General features: G+C 47.8%; 1 protein-coding gene and 1 non-coding gene across 3 annotated transcripts in view; both read right to left on the reverse strand.

Moving 5' to 3' along the window:
* The window catches only part of RNF44 (ring finger protein 44), a 207,119-nt gene that overhangs the window by 30,147 nt on the left and 156,358 nt on the right, over positions 1 to 20,614 (reverse strand). The gene's annotated exons all lie outside the window — the stretch shown is intronic.
* On the reverse strand, positions 20,001 to 20,107 carry LOC134938806 (U6 spliceosomal RNA). The gene has a single exon (XR_010181270.1). It is a non-coding gene; the product is annotated as a U6 spliceosomal RNA (small nuclear RNA).

Below are 20,614 nucleotides of genomic sequence, written 5' to 3' on the forward strand. Positions count from 1 at the left end.
CAGATTTTGGCTGTGGCAGGCCTGCCACAGAATGTGCAAGCTGAATTGTACTACAAATCCAACGAGCAATAGTCTGCTTAGAAGCAGGAGCACCCAGCTTGTTGGGTGCATACAGGATAAACAGCGAGTCAGATTTTCTGACTCCAGCCGTCCTGGAAACATATATTTTCAGGGCCCTGACTACGTCCAGCAACTTGGAATCCTCCAAGTCCCTAGTAGCCGCAGGCACCACAATAGGCTGGTTTAAGTGAAATGCTGAAACCACCTTAGGGAGAAATTGTGTACGAGTCCTCAATTCTGCCCTGTCCGTATGAAAAATTAGGTAAGGGCTTTTATAGGATAAAGCCGCCAATTCTGAGACACGCCTGGCTGAGGCCAGGGCTAACAGCATTACCACTTTCCATGTGAGATATTTTAAGTCCATAGTGGTGAGTGGTTCAAACCAATGTGATTTTAGAAACCCCAAAACTACATTGAGATCCCAAGGTGCCACTGGAGGCACAAAAGGAGGCTGTATATGCAGTACCCCCTTGACAAACGTCTGAACTTCAGGAACTGAAGCTAGTTCTTTTTGGAAGAATATGGACAGGGCCGAAATTTGAACCTTAATGGACCCTAATTTTAGGCCCATAGACAGTCCTGTTTGCAGGAAATGCAGGAAACGACCCAGTTGAAATTACTCTGTAGGGGCCTTCCTGGCCTCACACCACGCAACATATTTACGCCAAATACAGTGATAATGTTGCACAGTTACATCCTTCCTGGCTATGATCAGGGTAGGGATGACTTCATCCGGAATGCCTTTTTCCTTCAGGATCCGGCGTTCAACCGCCATGCCGTCAAACGCAGCCGCGGCAAGTCTTGGAACAGACATGGTCCCTGCTGGAGCAGGTCCTTTCTTAGAGGTAGAGGCCACGGGTCTTCCGTGAGCATCTCTTGAAGTTCCGGGTACCAAGTCCTTCTTGGCCAATCCGGAGCCACGAGTATAGTCCTTACTCCTCTCCTTCTTATGATTCTCCGTACCTTGGGTATGAGAGGCAGAGGAGGGAACACATACACTGACTGGTACACCCACGGTGTTACCAGAGCGTCCACAGCTATTGCCTGAGGGTCCCTTGACCTGGCGCAATATCTGTCCAGTTTTTTGTTGAGGCGGGACGCCATCATGTCCACCTTTGGTTTTTCCCAACGGTTCACAATCATGTGGAAGACTTCTGGGTGAAGTCCCCACTCCCCCGGGTGGAGATCGTGTCTGCTGAGGAAGTCTGCTTCCCAGTTGTCCACTCCCGGAATGAACACTGCTGACAGTGCTATCACATGATTTTCCGCCCAGCGAAGAATCCTTGCAACTTCCGTCATTGCCCTCCTGCTTCTTGTGCCGCCCTGTCTGTTTACGTGGGCGACTGCCGTGATGTTGTCCGACTGGATCAGCACCGGCTGACCCTGAAGCAGAGGCCTTGCCTGACTTAGGGCATTGTAAATGGCCCTTAGTTCCAGGATATTTATGTGAAGTGACGTTTCCATGCTTGACCACAAGCCCTGGAAATTTCTTCCCTGTGTGACTGCTCCCCAGCCTCTCAGGCTGGCATCCGTGGTCACCAGGACCCAGTCCTGAATGCCGAATCTGCGGCCCTCTAGAAGATGAGCACTCTGCAACCACCACAGGAGAGACACCCTTGTCCTTGAGACAGGGTTATCCGCTGATGCATTTGAAGATGCGATCCGGACCATTTGTCCAGCAGATCCCACTGAAAAGTTCTTGCGTGGAATCTGCCGAATGGAATCGCTTCGTAAGAAGCCACCATTTTTCCCAGGACCCTTGTGCATTGATGCACTGACACTTGGCCTGGTTTTAGGAGGTTCCTGACTAGGTCGGATAACTCCCTGGCTTTCTCCTCCGGGAGAAACACCTTTTTCTGTACTGTGTCCAGAATCATCCCTAGGAACAGCAGACGTGTCGTCGGAATCAGCTGCGATTTTGGAATATTTAGAATCCATCCGTGCTGTCGTAGTACTACTTGAGATAGTGCTACTCCGACCTCTAACTGTTCTCTGGACCTTGCCCTTATCAGGAGATCGTCCAAGTAAGGGATAATTAAGACGCCTTTTCTTCGAAGAAGAATCATCATTTTGGCCATTACCTTGGTAAAGACCCGGGGTGCCGTGGACAATCCAAACGGCAGCGTCTGAAACTGATAGTGAGTTCTGTACCACAAACCTGAGGTACCCTTGGTGAGAAGGGTAAATTTGGACATGGAGGTAAGCATCCTTGATGTCCAGAGACACCATATAGTCCCCTTCTTCCAGGTTCGCTATCACTGCTCTGAGTGATTCCATCTTGAATTTGAACCTTTGTATGTAAGTGTTCAAGGATTTCAGATTTAAAATAGGTCTCACCGAGCCGTCCGGCTTCGGTACCACAAACTGCGTGGAATAATACCCCTTCCCTGTTGTAGGAGGGGTACCTTGATTATCACCTGCTGGGAATACAGCTTGTGAATGGCTTCCAATACCGCCTCCCTGTCGGGGGGAGACGTTGGTAAAGCAGACTTCAGGAACCGGCGAGGGGGAGACGTCTCGAATTCCAATTTGTACCCCTGAGATACTACCTGCAGGATCCAGGGGTCCACTTGCGAGTGAGCCCACTGCGCGCTGAAATTCTTGAGACGGGCCCCCACCGTGCCTGAGTCCGCTTGTAAGGCCCCAGCGTCATGCTGAGGACTTGGCAGAAGCGGGGGAGGGCTTCTGTTCCTGGGAAGAGGCTGTCTGCTGCAGTCTTTTTCCCCTTCCTCTGCCCCGGGGCAGATACTAGTGGCCTTTTGCCCGCTTGCCCTTATGGGGACGAAAGGACTGAGCCTGAAAAGACGGTGTCTTTTTCTGCTGAGAGGTTACCTGGGGTAAAAAGGTGGGTTTCCCAGCCGTTGCTGTGGCCACCAGGTCCGATAGACCGACCCCAAATAACTCCTCCCCTTTATACGGCAATACTTCCATATGCCGTTTGGAATCCGCATCACCTGACCACTGTCGCGTCCATAACCCTCTTCTGGCAGAAATGGACAGCGCACTTACTCTTGATGCCAGAGTGCAAATATCCCTCTGTGCATCTCGCATATATAGAAATGCATCCTTTAAATGCTCTATAGTCAATAATATACTGTCCCTGTCCAGGGTATCAATATTTTCAGTCAGGGAATCCGACCAAGCCACCCCAGCACTGCACATCCAGGCTGAGGCGATTGCTGGTCGCAGTATAATACCAGTATGTGTGTATATACTTTTTAGGATATTTTCCAGCTTCCTATCAGCTGGTTCCTTGAGGGCGGCCGTATCAGGAGACGGTAACGCCACTTGTTTTGATAAGCGTGTGAGCGCCTTATCTACCCTAGGGGGTGTTTCCCAACGCGCCCTAACCTCTGGCGGGAAAGGGTATAATGCCAATAATTTTTTAGAAATTAGCAGTTTATCGGGGGAAACCCACGCTTCATCACACACCTCATTTAATTCATCTGATTCAGGAAAAACTACGGGTAGTTTTTTCACACCCCACATAATACCCTTTTTTGTGGTACTTGTAGTATCAGAAATGTTCAAAACCTCCTTCATTGCCGTGATCATGTAACGTGTGGCCCTACTGGAAAATACGTTTGTTTCTTCACCGTCGACACTGGAGTCAGTGTCCGTGTCTGGGTCTGTGTTGACCACCTGAGGTAACGGGCGCTTTAGAGCACCTGACGGTGTTTGAGACGCCTGTACAGGTATTAACTGATTTGCCGGCTGTCTCATGTCGTCAACAGTCTTTTGTAAAGTGCTGACACTATCACGTAATTCCTTCCATAAGACCATCCAGTCAGGTGTCGACTCCCTAGGGGGTGACATCACTATTACAGGCAATTGCTCCGCCTCCATACCATTTTCCTCCTCATACATGTCGACACAACGTACCGACACACAGCACACACACAGGGAATGCTCTGATAGAGGACAGGACCCCACTAGCCCTTTGGGGAGACAGAGGGAGAGTTTGCCAGCACACACCAGAGCGCTATATATATATATATATATATATATATATATATATATATATATATATATATATATATATATATACATATACACACACAGGGATAACCTTATATAAGTGTTTTTCCCTTATATAGCTGCTGTATAGATTTATCTGCCAAATTAGTGCCCCCCCTCTCTTTGTTTTACCCTGTTTCTGTAGTGCAGGATTGCAGGGGAGAGTCAGGGAGCTTCCCTTCAACGGAGCTGTGAGGAAAAATGGCGCCAGTGTGCTGAGGAGATAGGCTCCGCCCCCTTCTCGGCGGCCGTTCTCCCGCTTTTTTATGGAAAAACAGGCATGAGTTAAATGCATCCATATAGCCCAGGAGCTATATGTGATGCATTTTTTGCCCCCTAAGGTGTTTATATTGCGTCTCAGGGTGCCCCCACCCAGCGCCCTGCACCCTCAGTGACCGGAGTGTGAAGTGTGCTGAGAGCAATGGCGCACAGCTGCGGTGCTGTGCGCTACCTTATTGAAGACAGGACGTCTTCTGCCGCCGATTTTTCCGGACCTCTTCTGCTCTTCTGGCTCTGTAAGGGGGACGGCGGCGCGGCTCTGGGACCCATCCATGGCTGGGCCTGTGATCGTCCCTCTGGAGCTAATGTCCAGTAGCCTAAGAAGCCCAATCCACTCTGCACGCAGGTGAGTTCGCTTCTTCTCCCCTTAGTCCCTCGATGCAGTGAGCCTGTTGCCAGCAGGTCTCACTGAAAATAAAAAACCTAAAACTAAACTTTTTTCTAAGCAGCTCAGGAGAGCCACCTAGACTGCACCCTTCTCGTTCGGGCACAAAAATCTAACTGAGGCTTGGAGGAGGGTCATAGGGGGAGGAGCCAGTGCACACCAGGTAGTCTTAAAGCTTTTACTTTTGTGCCCAGTCTCCTGCGGAGCCGCTATTCCCCCTGGTCCTTTCGGAGTCCCCAGCATCCACTAGGACGTCAGAGAAATATATATAGATAGATATATATATAGATAGATACATATACATATGTACATACATACATACACACACATACATATTATATATATATATCTATCTATATTTCTCTAACGTCCTAAGTGGATGCTGGGAACTCCGTAAGGACCATGGGGAATAGCGGCTCCGCAGGAGACTGGGCACAACTAAAGAAAGCTTTAGGACTACCTGGTGTGCACTGGCTCCTCCCTCTATGACCCTCCTCCAGACCTCAGTTAGAATTTTGTGCCCGGCCGAGCTGGATGCACACTAGGGGCTCTCCTGAGCTCCTAGAAAAGAAAGTATATTTTAGGTTTTTTATTTTCAGTGAGATCTGCTGGCAACAGACTCACTGCTACGAGGGACTTAGGGGAGAGAAGCGGACCTACCTGCTTGCAGCTAGCTTGGGCTTCTTAGGCCACTGGACACCATTAGCTCCAGAGGGATCGAACACAGGCCCAGCCCCGGTCGTCCGGTCCCAGAGCCGCGCCGCCGTCCCCCTTGCAGAGCCAGAAGCAAGAAGAACGTCCAGGAAATCGGCGGCAGAAGACTCCGGTCTTCATTAAGGTAGCGCACAGCACTGCACCTGTGCGCCATTGCTCCCTGTGCACACCACATACTTCGGTCACTGATGGGTGCAGGGCGCTGGGGGGGGCGCCCTGGGCAGCAATTAGAGTACCTTAAGAGTGGCAAATCACACATAATATGGCCTAATAAGCTATATATGTGTAAAATACCCCTGCCACATTAGGATTATAAGAGCGGGAGAAGTCCGCCGAAAAAGGGGCGGGGCTATCTCCCTCAGCACACTGGCGCCATTTTCTCTTCACAGTGCAGCTGGAAGACAGCTCCCCAGGCTCTCCCCTGTAGTTTTCAGACTCAAAGGGTTAAAAAGAGAGGGGGGGGCACTAAATTTAGGCACAAATCTGTGTATTATAGCAGCTATAAGGGAAAAATCACTGTGGGTAGTGTGAATCCCTGCATTATATAGCGCTCTGGTGTGTGCTGGCATACTCGCTCTCTGACATCCGCTAGGGTGGATAAAGCGCTCACACGTCTGTCAAAGAAGGTGGCACTACCGTCTCAGGACACGGCCGCCCTAAAGGAGCCTGCAGATAGAATGCAGGAGGCTATCCTGAAGTCTGTATATACACACACTAAGGCATTATACGGAGACCGGCTATTGCTTCAGCATGAATGTGCAGTGCTGCAGCTGCGTGGTCAGATTCTCTGTACCTTAAACAGGGACACTATATTGCTAACCATAGAGCATATTAAAGACGCAGTCTTATACATGAGAGATGCACAGAGGGATAATTGCCGACTGGCATCTAAAATAAACGCAATGTCCATTTCCGCCAGGAACTCGGCAGTGGACAGGTGATGCTGATTCTAAAAGGCACATGGAAGTTTTGCCTTACAAGGGTGAGGAGTTGTTTGGGGATGGTCTCTCGGACCTCGTTTCCACAGCTACAGCTGGGAAATCAACATTTTGCCCCATGTTCCCTCACAGCCAAAGAAAGCACCGTATTATCAGGTACAGTCCTTTCGGCCCCAGAAAGGCAAGCGGGTTAAAGGCGCGTCCTTTCTGCCCAGAGGCAGAGGGAAAAAGCTGCAGCATACAGCCAGTTCCCAGGAACAAAAGTCCTCCCCCGCTTCCTCTAAGTCCACCGCATGACGCTGGGGCTCCACAGGCGGAGCCAGGTACGGTGGGGGCCCGTCTCAAGAATTTCAGCGACCAGTGGGCTCGCTCACGGGTGGATCCCTGGATTCTACAGGTAGTATCTCAGGGGTACAAGTTGGAATTCGAGACGTCTCCCCCTCGCCGTTTCCTCAAATCTGCCTTGCCGACAGCTCCCTCAGACAGGGAGGCAGTGCTGGAGGCAATTCACAAGCTGTATTCGCAGCAGGTGATAGTCAAGGTACCCCTTCTTCAACAGGGACGGGGTTACTATTCCACAATGTTTGTGGTACCGAAACCGGACGGTTCGGTGAGACCCATTTTAAAGTACATACGAAGGTTCAAGTTCAAAATGGAATCGCTCAGGGCGGTTATTGCAAGCCTGGACGAAGGGGATTGCATGGTATCACTGGACATCAAGGATGCTTACCTGCATGTCCCCATTTACCCCCCTCACCAGGCGTACCTCAGATTTGTGTTACAGGACTGTCATTACCAATTCCAGACGTTGCCGTTTGGTCTGTCCACGTCACCGAGGGTATTTACCAAGGTAATGGCAGAAATGATGATACTCCTTCGAAGGAAGGGAGTTATAATTATCCCGTACTTGGACGATCTCCTTATAAGGGCGAGGTCCAGGGAACAGTTGTTGATCGGAGTAGCACTAGCTGGGGCAGTGCTACAACAGCACGGTTGGATCCTGAACATTCCGAAGTCGCAGCTGGTTCCTACAACGCGTCTACTGTTCCTGGGGATGGTTCTCGACACAGAACAGAAAAAGATGTTTCTCCCGGAGGAGAAGTCCAAGGAGTTGTCATCTCTAGTCAGAGACCTCCTAAACCCAAAACAGGTGTCGGTGCACCATTGCACGCGAGTCCTGGGAAAGATGGTGGCTTCTTACGAAGCAATTCCATTCGGAGGGTTCCATGCAAGGATCTTTCAGTGGGATCTGTTGGACAAGTGGTCCGGATCGCATCTTCAGATGCATCGGCTGATAACCCTGTCTCCAAGGGCCAGGGTGTCGCTGTTGTGATGGCTGCAGAGTGCTCATCTCCAGAGGGCCGCAGATTCGGCATACAGGACTGGGTCCTGGTGACCACGGATGCCAGCCTTCGAGGTTGGGGGGCAGTCACACAGGGAAGAAACTTCCAAGGACAATGGTCAAGTCAGGAGACTTCCCTACACATAAATATTCTGGAACTAAGGGCCATTTGCAATGCCCTAAGTCAGGCAAGACCCCTGCTTCAAAACCAGCCGGTGCTGATCTAGTCAGACAACATCACGGCGGTCGCCCATGTAAACTGACAGGGCGGCACAAGAAGCAGGATGGCAATGGCAGCAGCCACAAGGATTCTCCGATGGGTGGAAAATCATGTGTCAGCACGGTCAGCAGTGTTCATTCCCGGAGTGAACAACCTCCACCCGGGAGAGTGGGGACTTCATCCAGAAGTCTTCCAAATGATTGTACACCATTGGGAAGGGCCACAGGTGGACATGATGGCGTCCCGCCTCAACAAAAAGCTAAAATGTTATTGCGCCAGGTCAAGGGACCCTCAGGCGATAGCTGTGGACGCTCTGGTAACACCGTGGGTGTACCAGTCGGTGTATGTGTTCCTTCCTCTGCCTCTCATACCCAAGGTACTGAGAATAATAAGAAGGAGAGGAGTAAGAACTATACTCGTGGTTCTGGATTGGCCAAGATGATCTTGGTACCCAGAACTTCAAGAAATGATCTCAGAGGACCCATGGCCTCTGCCGCTCAGACAGGACCTGCTGCAGCAGGGGCCCTGTCTGTTCCAAGACTTACCGCCGCTGCGTTGACGGCATGGCGGTTGAACACCGGATCCTAAAGGAAAAGGGCATTCCGGATAAAGTCATTCCTACGCTGATTAAGGCTAGGAAAGATGTGACCGCAAAATATTATCAGGAAGGCCCCAACGGAGGAATTTCAACTGGGTCGATTTCTGCACTTCCTACAGTCAGGAGTGACTATGGGCCTAAAATTGGGTTCCATTAAGGTCCAGTTTTCGGCTCTGTCCATTTTCTTCCAAAAAGAACTGGCTTCATTGCCGGAAGTTCAGACTTTTGTTAAGGGAGGGCTGCATATTCAGCCCCCGTTTGTGCCTCCAGTGGCACCGTGGGATCTCAACGTGGTGTTGGATTTCCTGAAGTCGCATTGGTTTGAACCACTTAAATCCGTGGAGCTAAAATACCTCACGTGGACAGTGGTCATGCTGTTGGCCTTGGCTTCGGCCAGGCGTGTATCAGAATTGGCGGCTTTGTCATGCAAATGCCCTTATCTGATTTTTCATAAGGATAGGGCGGAATTGAGGACTCGTTCCCAATTTCTCCCAAAGGTGGTTTCAGCTTTTCATTTGAACCAGCCTATTGTGGTGCCTGCGGCTACTCGTGACTTGGAGGATTCCAAGTTGCTGGACGTAGTCCGGGCCCTAAAAATCTATGTTTCCAGGACAGCTGGAGTCAGAAAGACTGACTCGCTATTTATCCTGCATGCACCCAACAAGTTGGGTGCGCCTGCTTCAAAGCAGACTATTGCTCGCTGGATCTGTAGCACGATTCAACTTCCACATTCTGCGGCTGGACTGCCGCATCCTAAATCTGTAAAAGCCCATTCCACGAGGAAGGTGGGCTCTTCTTGGGCGGCTGCCCGAGGGGTCTCGGCTTTACAACTTTGCCGAGCAGCTACTTGGTCGGGGTCAAACACATTTGCTAAAGTCTACAAGTTTGATACCCTGGCTGAGGAGGACCTAGAGTTAGCTCATTCGGTGCTGCAGAGTCATCCGCACTCTCCCGCCCGTTTGGGAGCTTTGGTATAATCCCCATGGTCCTTACGGAGTTCCCAGCATCCACTTAGGACGTTAGAGAAAATAAGATTTTACTCACCGGTAAATCTATTTCTCGTAGTCCGTAGTGGATGCTGGGCGCCCGTCCCAAGTGCGGATTGTCTGCAATACTTGTATATAGTTATTGTTTAACTAAAGGGTTATTGTTGAGAGGCTCAGTTATATATCATACTGTTAACTGGGTATACTATCACGAGTTATACGGTGTGATTGGTGTGGCTGGTATGAGTCTTACCCGGGATTCCAAATCCTTTCCTTATTGTGTCAGCTCTTCCGGGCACAGTATCCTAACTGAGGTCTGGAGGAGGGTCATAGAGGGAGGAGCCAGTGCACACCAGGTAGTCCTAAAGCTTTCTTTAGTTGTGCCCAGTCACCTGCGGAGCCGCTATTCCCCATGGTCCTTACGGAGTTCCCAGCATCCACTACGGACTACGAGAAATAGATTTACCGGTGAGTAAAATCTTATTATTACACACACACACTCCGAAGTAGCCTGTATCTAATTACAGTGCATCCGGAAAGTATTCACAGCGCTTCACTTTTTCCACATTTTATTATGTTATAGCCTTATTACAAAATGGAATAAATTATTTTTCCCCCCTTAAAATTCTACACACAGTACCCCCATGTACAGAAGTATTCACAGCCTTTGCCATGAAGCTCAAAATTGAGCTCCGGTGCATCCTGTTTCCACTGATCATCCTTGAGATGTTCCTACAGCTTAATTGGAGTCCACCTGTGGTAAATTCAATTGATTGGACATGATTTGGAAAGGCACACACCTGTCTATATAAGGTCCCACATTTGACAGTGCATGTCTGAGCACAAACCAAGCATGCAGTCAAAAGGAATAGTCTGTAGATCTCCGAGACAGGATTGTCTCGAGGAACAAATCTGGGGAAGGATACAGAAAAATATCTGCTGCTTTGATAAGCACAGTGGCCTCTATCATCATAATGGAAGAAGTTCAGAACCACCAGGACTCTTCCTAGAGCTGGCCGGTAGTCTAAACTGAGCGATCGGGGGAGAAGGGCCCTAGTCAGGGAGGTGACCAAGAACCCGATGGTCACTCTGTCAGAGCTACAGCATTTCTCTGTGGAGAGAGGAGAACCTTCCAGAAAGACAACCATCTCTACAGCAATCCACCAATCAACCCGCCTGGAGTTTGCCAAAATGCACCTGAAGGACTCTCAGACCATGAGAAACAAAATTCTCTGGTCTGATGAGACAAAGATTGAACTCTTTGGCGTGACTGCCAGGCGTCATATTTGGAGGAAACCAGGCACCGCTCATCACCAGTCCAATACCATCCCTACAGTGAAGCATGGTGGTGGCAGCATCATGCTGGGGGGATGTTTTTACATCGGCAAGAACTGGGAGACTAGTCAGGATAGAGGGAAAGATGAATGCAGCAATGTACAGAGACATCCTGGATGAAAACCTGCTCCAGAGCACTCTTGACTTCAGACTGGGGCAACGGTTCATCTTTCAGCAGGATAACGACCCGAGTGGCTTCAGGACAACTCAGTGAATGACCTTGAGTGGCCCAGCCAGTGCCCAGACTTGAATCCGAATGAACATCTCTGGAGAGATCTGAAAATGGCTGTGCACAGACACTTCCCATCCAACCTGCTTGAGAGGTGCTACAAAGAGGAATGGGCAAAACTGACCAAAAAGATAGCTGTACCAACATATTCAAGAAGACTTTAGGCTGTAATTGCTGCCAAAGGTGCATCAACAAAGTATTGTGCAAAGGCTGTGAATATTTATGTACATGTGATTTCTTAGTTTTTTATTTTTAATAAATTTTCAAAAATCTCAAAAACACTTTTTTCACATGGTCATTATGGGGTATTGTGTGCAGAATTTTGAGGCGAAAAATTTATTTATTCCATTTTGGAATAAGACTAACAAAAAAAAAAAAAACTCGAAAAAGTGAAGCACTGTGAATACTTTCTGGATGCACTGTAATCTATCAAGCACCATCAATTAGCGCAGTTTTTTCTTTTTGCTCTTTTTTAACCTTATAACCTGACTATTTGATCATTCGTTCCTTGCAAGGATCTCGTTATGTCTAACCCAAGCATATTTAAATTGCTCCACTGTATTAGCCTTAACCACCTCTGATGGGCAGCTATTCCACTTGTCCCTACTCCTTTATGCTAAGGCATTTTTCCTCAAGCTTCCCCTGAACCTCCCCCTCCAATTTCAGTTAGAGATGTGCGGGTTTGGATTTACCCGGATCTCAAAAAAGCTTCTTACTGGTTCTCGATGTCGCATGTTTTAGCTAGCCAATAAAAATCCGGATAAATCCAAACTTGCGTTAAGAACAGAGTAAATCGGAACACGCATCTCTCTATTTTCAATGCATGTCCCCATGTTTTAATACTTGCTTTGAAGATTTCCATCCGGTAATTAGTTAAAACCCTCGATAGATTTGAAATTTTCCATCATGTCCATCCTTTCTCTGCTCCAAACTATACTTAAAATCTATTAATCTTTCCAGGTAAGTTCTGTGTTTCAGGCCATGCCCCATTTTAATTGCCCTTCTTTGTACAATCTCTAATTTATACACATAATACAACTGTAAGGGTTGTGTCTGTTCATCAATTATTTTTTTTTTAAATATACTTCTAGGGACTGTTTATGAACTATGGAGACAAAAAAATAATAATTGTGAACTTTTGTCTGTGTGTTCCAGCATCACGCAAAAACTACTGGATGAATTTGGGTCGCATTTTCACTCTTGTATAGCTTAGTGATCTAGAAAGAAACTGAGCTAGTATTATTTTAAAATGCAACATCAGAGAGGGGAGCAATAAAGGTAGAACCTAACGCTTGACACTCTGCGCATGCAGGCTCCTCATGTCCAAAACGTCTATGGGGGTATTCAATTGTTTACTCGCATCTAAAGTGACGGGAGATCACAGGGCGATATTCAATTCTCCCCACGTTATCGCGCCCATATCAGTTGGATTTAGCTGTGTAAAGCGGCAAAACCCAACTATACGAATGGGTGAGACATGAAAAATCCTGTGTGGCCAGCCAAACGAGTCACCTTTCGTGCATTTTAGCTCGCCACCGCTGGGTGTAGAGAGCTAAAGCTAAAATTAAGTTCTCGCACCCGACAAGTAACATCTGAATCGCTTCCGGAAGGTGGGTGCGGGGACACGCGTTAACAATTCAATTCCCCCATATATGTGTACAATGTAAAAATAAGAATTTACTTACCGATAATTCTATTTCTCGGAGTCCGTAGTGGATGCTGGGGTTCCTGAAAGGACCATGGGGAATAGCGGCTCCGCAGGAGACAGGGCACAAAAAAGTAAAGCTTTTACCAGATCAGGTGGTGTGCACTGGCTCCTCCCCCTATGACCCTCCTCCAGACTCCAGTTAGGTACTGTGCCCGGACGAGCGTACACAATAAGGGAGGCAATTTGAATCCCGGGTAAGACTCATACCAGCCACACCAATCACACCGTACAACTTGTGATCTAAACCCAGTTAACAGTATGATAATAGAAAGAGCCTCTTAAAGATGGCTCCTTAACAATATAACCCGAATTTGTTAACAATAACTATGTACAGTATTGCAGATAATCCGCACTTGGGATGGGCGCCCAGCATCCACTACGGACTCCGAGAAATAGAATTATCGGTAAGTAAATTCTTATTTTCTCTATCGTCCTAAGTGGATGCTGGGGTTCCTGAAAGGACCATGGGGATTATACCAAAGCTCCCAAACGGGCGGGAGAGTGCGGATGACTCTGCAGCACCGAATGAGAGAATTCCAAGTCCTCTTTTGCCAGGGTATCAAATTTGTAGAATTTTACAAACGTGTTTTCCCCCGACCACGTAGCTGCTCGGCAGAATTGTAATGCCGAGACCCCTCGGGCAGCCGCCCAAGATGAGCCCACCTTCCTTGTGGAATGGGCCTTAACAGATTTAGGCTGTGGCAGGCCTGCCACAGAATGAGCAAGTTGAATTGTGTTACAAATCCAACGAGCAATCGTCTGCTTAGAAGCAGGGGCACCCAACTTGTTGGGTGCATATAGTATCAACAGCGAGTCAGATTTTCTGACTTCAGCCGTCCTTGAAATGTATATTTTTAAGGCTCTGACAACGTCCAACAACTTGGAGTCCTCCAAGTCGCCAGTGGCCGCAGGCACCACAATAGGTTGGTTCAGGTGAAACGCTGATACCACCTTAGGGAGAAAATGCGGACGAGTCCTCAGTTCTGCCCTATCCGAATGGAAGATTAGATAAGGGCTTTTATAAGATAAAGCCGCCAATTCAGATACTCTCCTGGCGGAAGCCAGGGCCAGTAACATAGTCACTTTCCATGTGAGATATTTAAAATCCACCTTTTTCAATGGTTCAAACCAATGGGATTTGAGGAAATCTAAAACTACATTTAGATCCCACGGTGCCACCGGAGGCACCACAGGAGGCTGTATATGCAGTACTCCTTTAACAAAAGTCTGTACCTCAGGAACTGAGGCCAATTCTTTTTGGAAGAATATTGACAGGGCCGAAATTTGAACCTTAATAGATCTCAATTTGAGACCCATAGACAATCCTGATTGTAGGAAATGTAGGAAACGACCCAGTTGAAATTCCTCCGTCGGAACACTCCGATCCTCGCACCACGCGACATATTTTCGCCAAATGCGGTGATAATGTTTCGCGGTGACTTCCTTCCTTGCCTTAATCAAGGTAGGAAAGACTTCTTCTGGAATGCCTTTCCCTTTTAGGATCTGGCGTTCAACCGCCATGCCGTCAAACGCAGCCGCGGTAAGTCTTGAAAGAGACAGGGACCCTGTTGTAGCAGGTCCCTTCTCAGAAGTAGAGGGCACGGGTCGTCCGTGACCAACTCTTGAAGTTCCGGGTACCAAGTCCTTCTTGGCCAATCCGGAGCCACTAGTATTGTTCTTACTCCTCTTCACCGTATAATCTTCAATACCTTTGGTATGAGAGGCAGAGGAGGAAACACATATACTGATTTGTACACCCAAGGTGTTACCAGTGCGTCCACAGCTATTGCCTGTGGATCTCTTGACCTGGCGCAATACTTGTCCAGTTTCTTGTTGAGGCGAGACGCCATCATGTCTACCATTGGTCTTTCCCAACAGTTTATTAGCATGTGGAAGACTTCTGGATGAAGACCCCACTCTCCCGGGTGAATATCGTGTCTGCTGAGGAAGTCTGCTTCCCAGTTGTCCACGCCCGGGAAGAACACTGCTGACAGTGCTATTACGTGATTCTCCGCCCAGCGAAGAATCTTGGCAGCTTCTGCCATTGCACTCCTGCTTCTTGTGCCGCCCTGTCTGTTTACATGGGCGACCGCCGTGATGTTGTCCGACTGAATCAACACCGGTTTTCCTTGCAGGAGTGGTTCCGCCTGGCTTAGAGCATTTTAGATTGCTCTTAGTACCAGAATGTTTATGTGAAGAGACTTTTCCAGGTTCGTCCATACCCCCTGAAAGTTTCTTCCTTGTGTGACTGCTCCCCAACCTCTCAGGCTGGCGTCCGTGGTCACCAGGATCAAATCCTGTATGCCGAATCTGCGGCCCTCCAATAGATGAGCCTTTTGCAACCACCACAGAAGATATACCCTTGTCCTTGGCGACAGGGTTATTCGCAGGTGCATCTGAGGATGCGACCCTGACCATTTGTCCAACAGATCCCTTTGGAAAATTCTTGCATGGAATCTGCCGAATGGAATTGCTTCGTAAAAAGCCACCATTTTTCCCAGGACTCTTGTGCATTGATGTACAGACACCTTTCCTGGTTTTAGGAGGTTCCTGACAGGTCGGATAACTCCTTGGCTTTTTCCTCGGGAAGAAAAACCTTTTTCTGAACCGTGTCCAGAATCATCCATAGGAACAGCAGACGTATCGTCGGAAAACAGCTGCGATTCTTGGAATATTTAGAATCCAGTCGTGCCGTCGAAGAACTACTTTAGATAGTGCTCTTCCGACCTCCAACTGTTCTCTGGAACTTGCCCTTTTCAGGTCGTGCAAGTAAGGGATAATTTAGATGCCTTTTTTCTTTGAAGAAACATCTTTTCGGCCATTACCTTGGTAAAAAGGCCCGGGGTGCCGTGGATAATTCAAACGGCATCGTCTGAAACGGATATTGACAGTTCTGTACCACGAACCAGAGGTACCCTTGATGAGAAGGACAAAATTTGGACATGGAGGTAATCCTTGATGTCCAGGGACACCATATTCTCCTATTTTTTCCGGTACGCTATCAATGCTCTGAGTGACTTTATCTCGATTTGAACCTTTTATGTAAGTGTTCAAAACATTTTAGATTTAGACTATGTGTCACCAAGCCGTCTGGCTTCAGTACCACAATATAGTGTGGAAAAATAATACCCTTTTCCTTGTTGTAGGAGGGGTACTTTGATTATCACCTGCTGGATATACAGCTTGTGAATTGTTTCCCAATGCTGCCTCCCTGTCGGAGGGAGCCGTTGGTAAAGCAGACTTCAGGAACCTGCGAGGAGAAGATGTCTCGACTCTCCAATCTTTACCCCTGGGATAATACTCGTACGATCTAGGGGTCAACTTGCGAGTGATCCCACTGCGCCCTGAGACTCTTGAGACTACCCCCCCACCTTGAGTCCGCTTGCACGGCCCCAGCGTCATGCTGAGGACTTGGCAGACGCGGTGGAGGGCTTCTTTTCCTGGGAAAGGGCTGCCTGCTGCAGTCTACTTCCCTTACCTCTATGTCTGGGCAGATATGACTGGCCTTTTGCCTGCATGCCCTCATGGGAAAGGAAAGATTGAGGCTGAAAAGACGGTGTCTTTTTTAGCTGAGATGTAACTTGGGGTAAAAAGGTTGGATTTCCCAGCTGTTGCTGTGGTCCCCAGGTCCGATGGACCGACCCCCAAATAACTCCTTCCCTTTATACAGCAATACTTCCATCTGCCGTATGGGATCTGTGTCACCTGACCACTGTCGTGTCCCTGACATCTTCTGGGAGATATGGACAACGCACTTATCTTGATGCCAGAGAGCAAATATCCCTCTGTGCATCTCACATACATATATATAGAATGCATCCTATTAAATGCTCTACATGAATAAAATATTTTCAGTCAGGGAATCCGACCAAGCCAACCCAGCACTGCATCTCCAGGCTGATGGCGATCGCTGGTCGCAGTATAACCACCGTATGTGTGTATATACTTTTTAGGATATTTTTCCAGCTTCCTATCAGCTGGCTCCTTGAGGGCGGCCGTATCTGGAGACGGTAACGCCACTTGATAAGCGTGTGAGCGCCTTATCACCCTAAGGGGTGTTTCCCAACGTACCCTAATTTCTGGCGGGAAAGGGTATAACGCCAATATTTGCTATCGGGGTAACCCTACGCATCATCACACACTTCATTTTATTTTATCTGATTCAGGAAAAACTACAGGTAGTTTTTTCACTCCCACATAATACCCTTTCTTGTGGTACTTGTAGTATCAGAAACACGTAACACCTCCTTCATTGCCCTTAACGTGTGGCCCTAATGAGAAATACGTTTGTTTATTCACCGTCGACACTGTATTCAGTGTCCGTGTCTGTGTCTGTGTCGACCGACTGAGGTAAATGGGCGTTTTTAAAACCCCTGACGGTGTTTCTGAGACGCCTGGACCGGTCCTAATAGATTGTCGGCCGTCTCATGTCGTCAACCGACCTTGCAGCGTGTTGACATTCTCACGTAATTCTCTAAATAAGCCATCCATTCCGGTGTCGACTCCCTAGAGAGTGACATCACCATTACAGGCAATTTCTCCGCCTCCTCACCAACATCGTCCTCATACATGTCGACACACACGTACCGACACACAGCACACACACCGGGAATGCTCTGACAGAGGACAGGACCCACTAGCCCTTTGGGGAGACAGAGGGAGAGTCTGCCAGCACACACCAAAAACGCTATAATTATATAGGGACAACCTTATATAAGTGTTTCTCCCTTATAGCATCTTTTATATATATACAATATCGCCAAAATCAGTGCCCCCCCTCTCTGTTTTAACCCTGTTTCTGTAGTGCAGTGCAGGGGAGAGCCTGGGAGCCTTCTCTCCAGCTTTTCTGTGAGAGAAAATGGCGCTGTGTGCTGAGGAGATAGGCCCCGCCCCTTTTTCGGCGGGCTCGTCTCCCGCTATTTTTGAAGTTAGGCAGGGGTTAAATATCTCCATATAGCCTCTGTGGGCTATATGTGAGGTATTTTTTGCCTCTAATAAGGTTTTTATTTGCCTCTCAGAGCGCCCCCCCCAGCGCTCTGCACCCTCAGTGACTGTTGTGTGAAGTGTGCTGAGAGGAAAATGGCGCACAGCTGCAGTGCTGTGCGCTACCTTAAGAAGACTGAGGAGTCTTCAGCCGCCGATTTTGGACCTCTTCTCTCTTCAGCGTCTGCAAGGGGGCCGGCGGCGCGGCTCCGGTGACCATCCAGGCTGTACCTGTGATCGTCCCTCTGGAGCTAGTGTCCAGTAGCCAAGCAGCAAATCCACTCTGCACGCAGGTGAGTTCACTACTTCTCCCCTAAGTCCCTCGTTGCAGTGATCCTGTTGCCAGCAGGACTCACTGTAAAGTAAAAAACCTAAGCTAAACTTTCTCTAAGCAGCTCTTTAGGAGAGCCACCTAGATTGCACCCTTCTCGTTCGGGCACAAAATCTAACTGGAGTCTGGAGGAGGGTCATAGGGGGAGGAGCCAGTGCACACCACCTGATCTGGTAAAAGCTTTACTTTTTTGTGCCCTGTCTCCTGCGGAGCCGCTATTCCCCATGGTCCTTTCAGGAACCCCAGCATCCACTTAGGACGATAGAGAAATATACATTAGATGCCACTACAGTCTTTGTAAAAATAGGATTTTGGTACTTACCAGGTAAATCCTTTTCTTTGAATCCATAGGGGGCACTGGAGTACTCTTGGGATATGGACGGGCGTAGCCGAACAAAGGCACTGAATATTCAAATTCAGGACTCTCCCCCCCCTCCATATCCCCAAGTACCTCAGTGTACCTTGCCAGTGTTTTTTACTGAGCGAACAGGATATAGAGAGGTTGACAATGGAGAATCCCTATAACATAACGGACAACCACAAAGTTGATCCGTAACCTTATTGTCAACTAAACAGTTGACACCTTAACCGATAGAACTTTATAATTTGAGCCAATCGGTGAAAATGTGTTACCATAAGCTCCCTTGAGCTTAATACCATCCAAGTTAAATTTGTTCACTAAGCTCCTTTGAGCTTAAAACAACCCAGGTAAAACTGCTCTGGGTGGGCGTCCAGTGCCCCCTATGGATTCAAAGAAAAGGATTTACCTGGTAAGTACCAAAATCCTATTTTCTTTATCATCCACTAGGGGTCACTGGAGTACTCTTGGGACGTACCAAAGCTTCCCTCGTGGGCGGGAGAGCTGTTTGATACTTGTAACAGTAGGCAGGCCAAAGCTAAATGCTGATGGCGCCACCATTAATAACGTATAAACGTGCACAAACGTGGTGCACTGAAGGCTATGTAGCCGCGTTGTAGACGCTCCACGACCCGTTGGGTCTGACATTCCCACAGAACCTGTGGGATGAACTATTACTGACGTAGGCGATTGTAACTTAGCCTTAAAGTAAGTCTGACTTGTAGTCATTATTATCCAACTGGATAATGTCTGCTGAGAAACTGGCTAACCCCAGTTTACAGTATCATATAGAACAAACAACGTATTCATATCACGTACTGTAGACGTTCGGTACATATATAAACGCGTAACGCGTGTACCACATTCAGAATTCAAGAATGTGCAGTCCACACAGGAACCACTATTGGTATATTGATGTGAAGAATACGAAAGCGGATTTCGTCCGAAGATCTGCTTTGTCATGAGAAACTCAAATACGGTGGCTTGGAATACAAGGCACCCAAATATGAAAACAAAACCTTTGCCGAAGCACCCTTGCCGAAGGCAAGGCTAGAAGAAAAATGTTTTCCAAAGTGAGAAACTTAATTCTCATTTGTTGTAAAGGTTCAAAAAATATGAAACTTACTTCCCCTTTGTTGAAAGGGTTCCAAAATATGAAAACTGTAATAAATCTGAACCCAACCTCAAATCGCCTGGCGCTGTAGGTGGGATAAATAGAGTCTGAACTTTGGTGACACCTTGTAGAAAGATGTTTACAGACGCAAATAGAGGCAAACTTCTTTGAAAATACGTTTACCACACAGATACCTGCACTGTTAGTGCAGATGAACGCAGTTTTCCATTCCATCCCGTTTAACAGAATACGGGTACTTGAAGTATGATGTTGGAAACTTCTGAGGTTTACAACCTATGTAAGCACACGAAATGTTTTAATAATGAGCTGCCTTAAGCGGCTTACTATTTCGTTACATGGTTGGTATAACCGATACTGTAATGCTCTATTTTTTTAAGAGGGCGGTCTTATGGAACGTTTCACGAATTTGCGTGTCATCCTTGCGCAGGGGCCATGCTAATCTTCTCTGTATCGTTCCAACTTTAGTATATGTGCTGCCGAAGCGAGCACTGAACCCTCACCCCGTCAACCGCAGCTGCGGTACATAGATAATAGGTACATAGGTAACTATGGGTAAAAGAACGTTCCCTGATGTAACAGGTTGGACGTATTATGAGCGGGCCAAGATCGTGTGCAAGTATTCCTTGAAAATTCGAGAAGCAAACTTCTCTGAAACCCATAAGATACCACCAGTATGCCTGTGACGAACTGTCTTCTGATCCGTTTTGGCAACGAAGAAAGAAGCGGAAATTGGTGAAGCCAGATACACGATGCTGAATGACCCCATGAATGTGATGTACACATACTGAGCTTTTGTAATTGTGGTGAGATGCCCTCATGTATACTTGAGGGTAACCCCCTTCTGTGGACTCACATCTGAAACACCTCTGGATTTAATGTCCAGTGTTTTAAAATCCAAACCCTGACAGGTGAGATCGTCTGTCTAACAGATGTCCACTCACGGATTGATATTTTGACATTTTCACATAATGGCGTTCTGAGCCATTGAAGATTTGA

Source organism: Pseudophryne corroboree, chromosome 6 (genome assembly GCF_028390025.1).
Source record: "Pseudophryne corroboree isolate aPseCor3 chromosome 6, aPseCor3.hap2, whole genome shotgun sequence".
Taxonomy (NCBI): Eukaryota; Metazoa; Chordata; class Amphibia; order Anura; family Myobatrachidae; genus Pseudophryne; species Pseudophryne corroboree.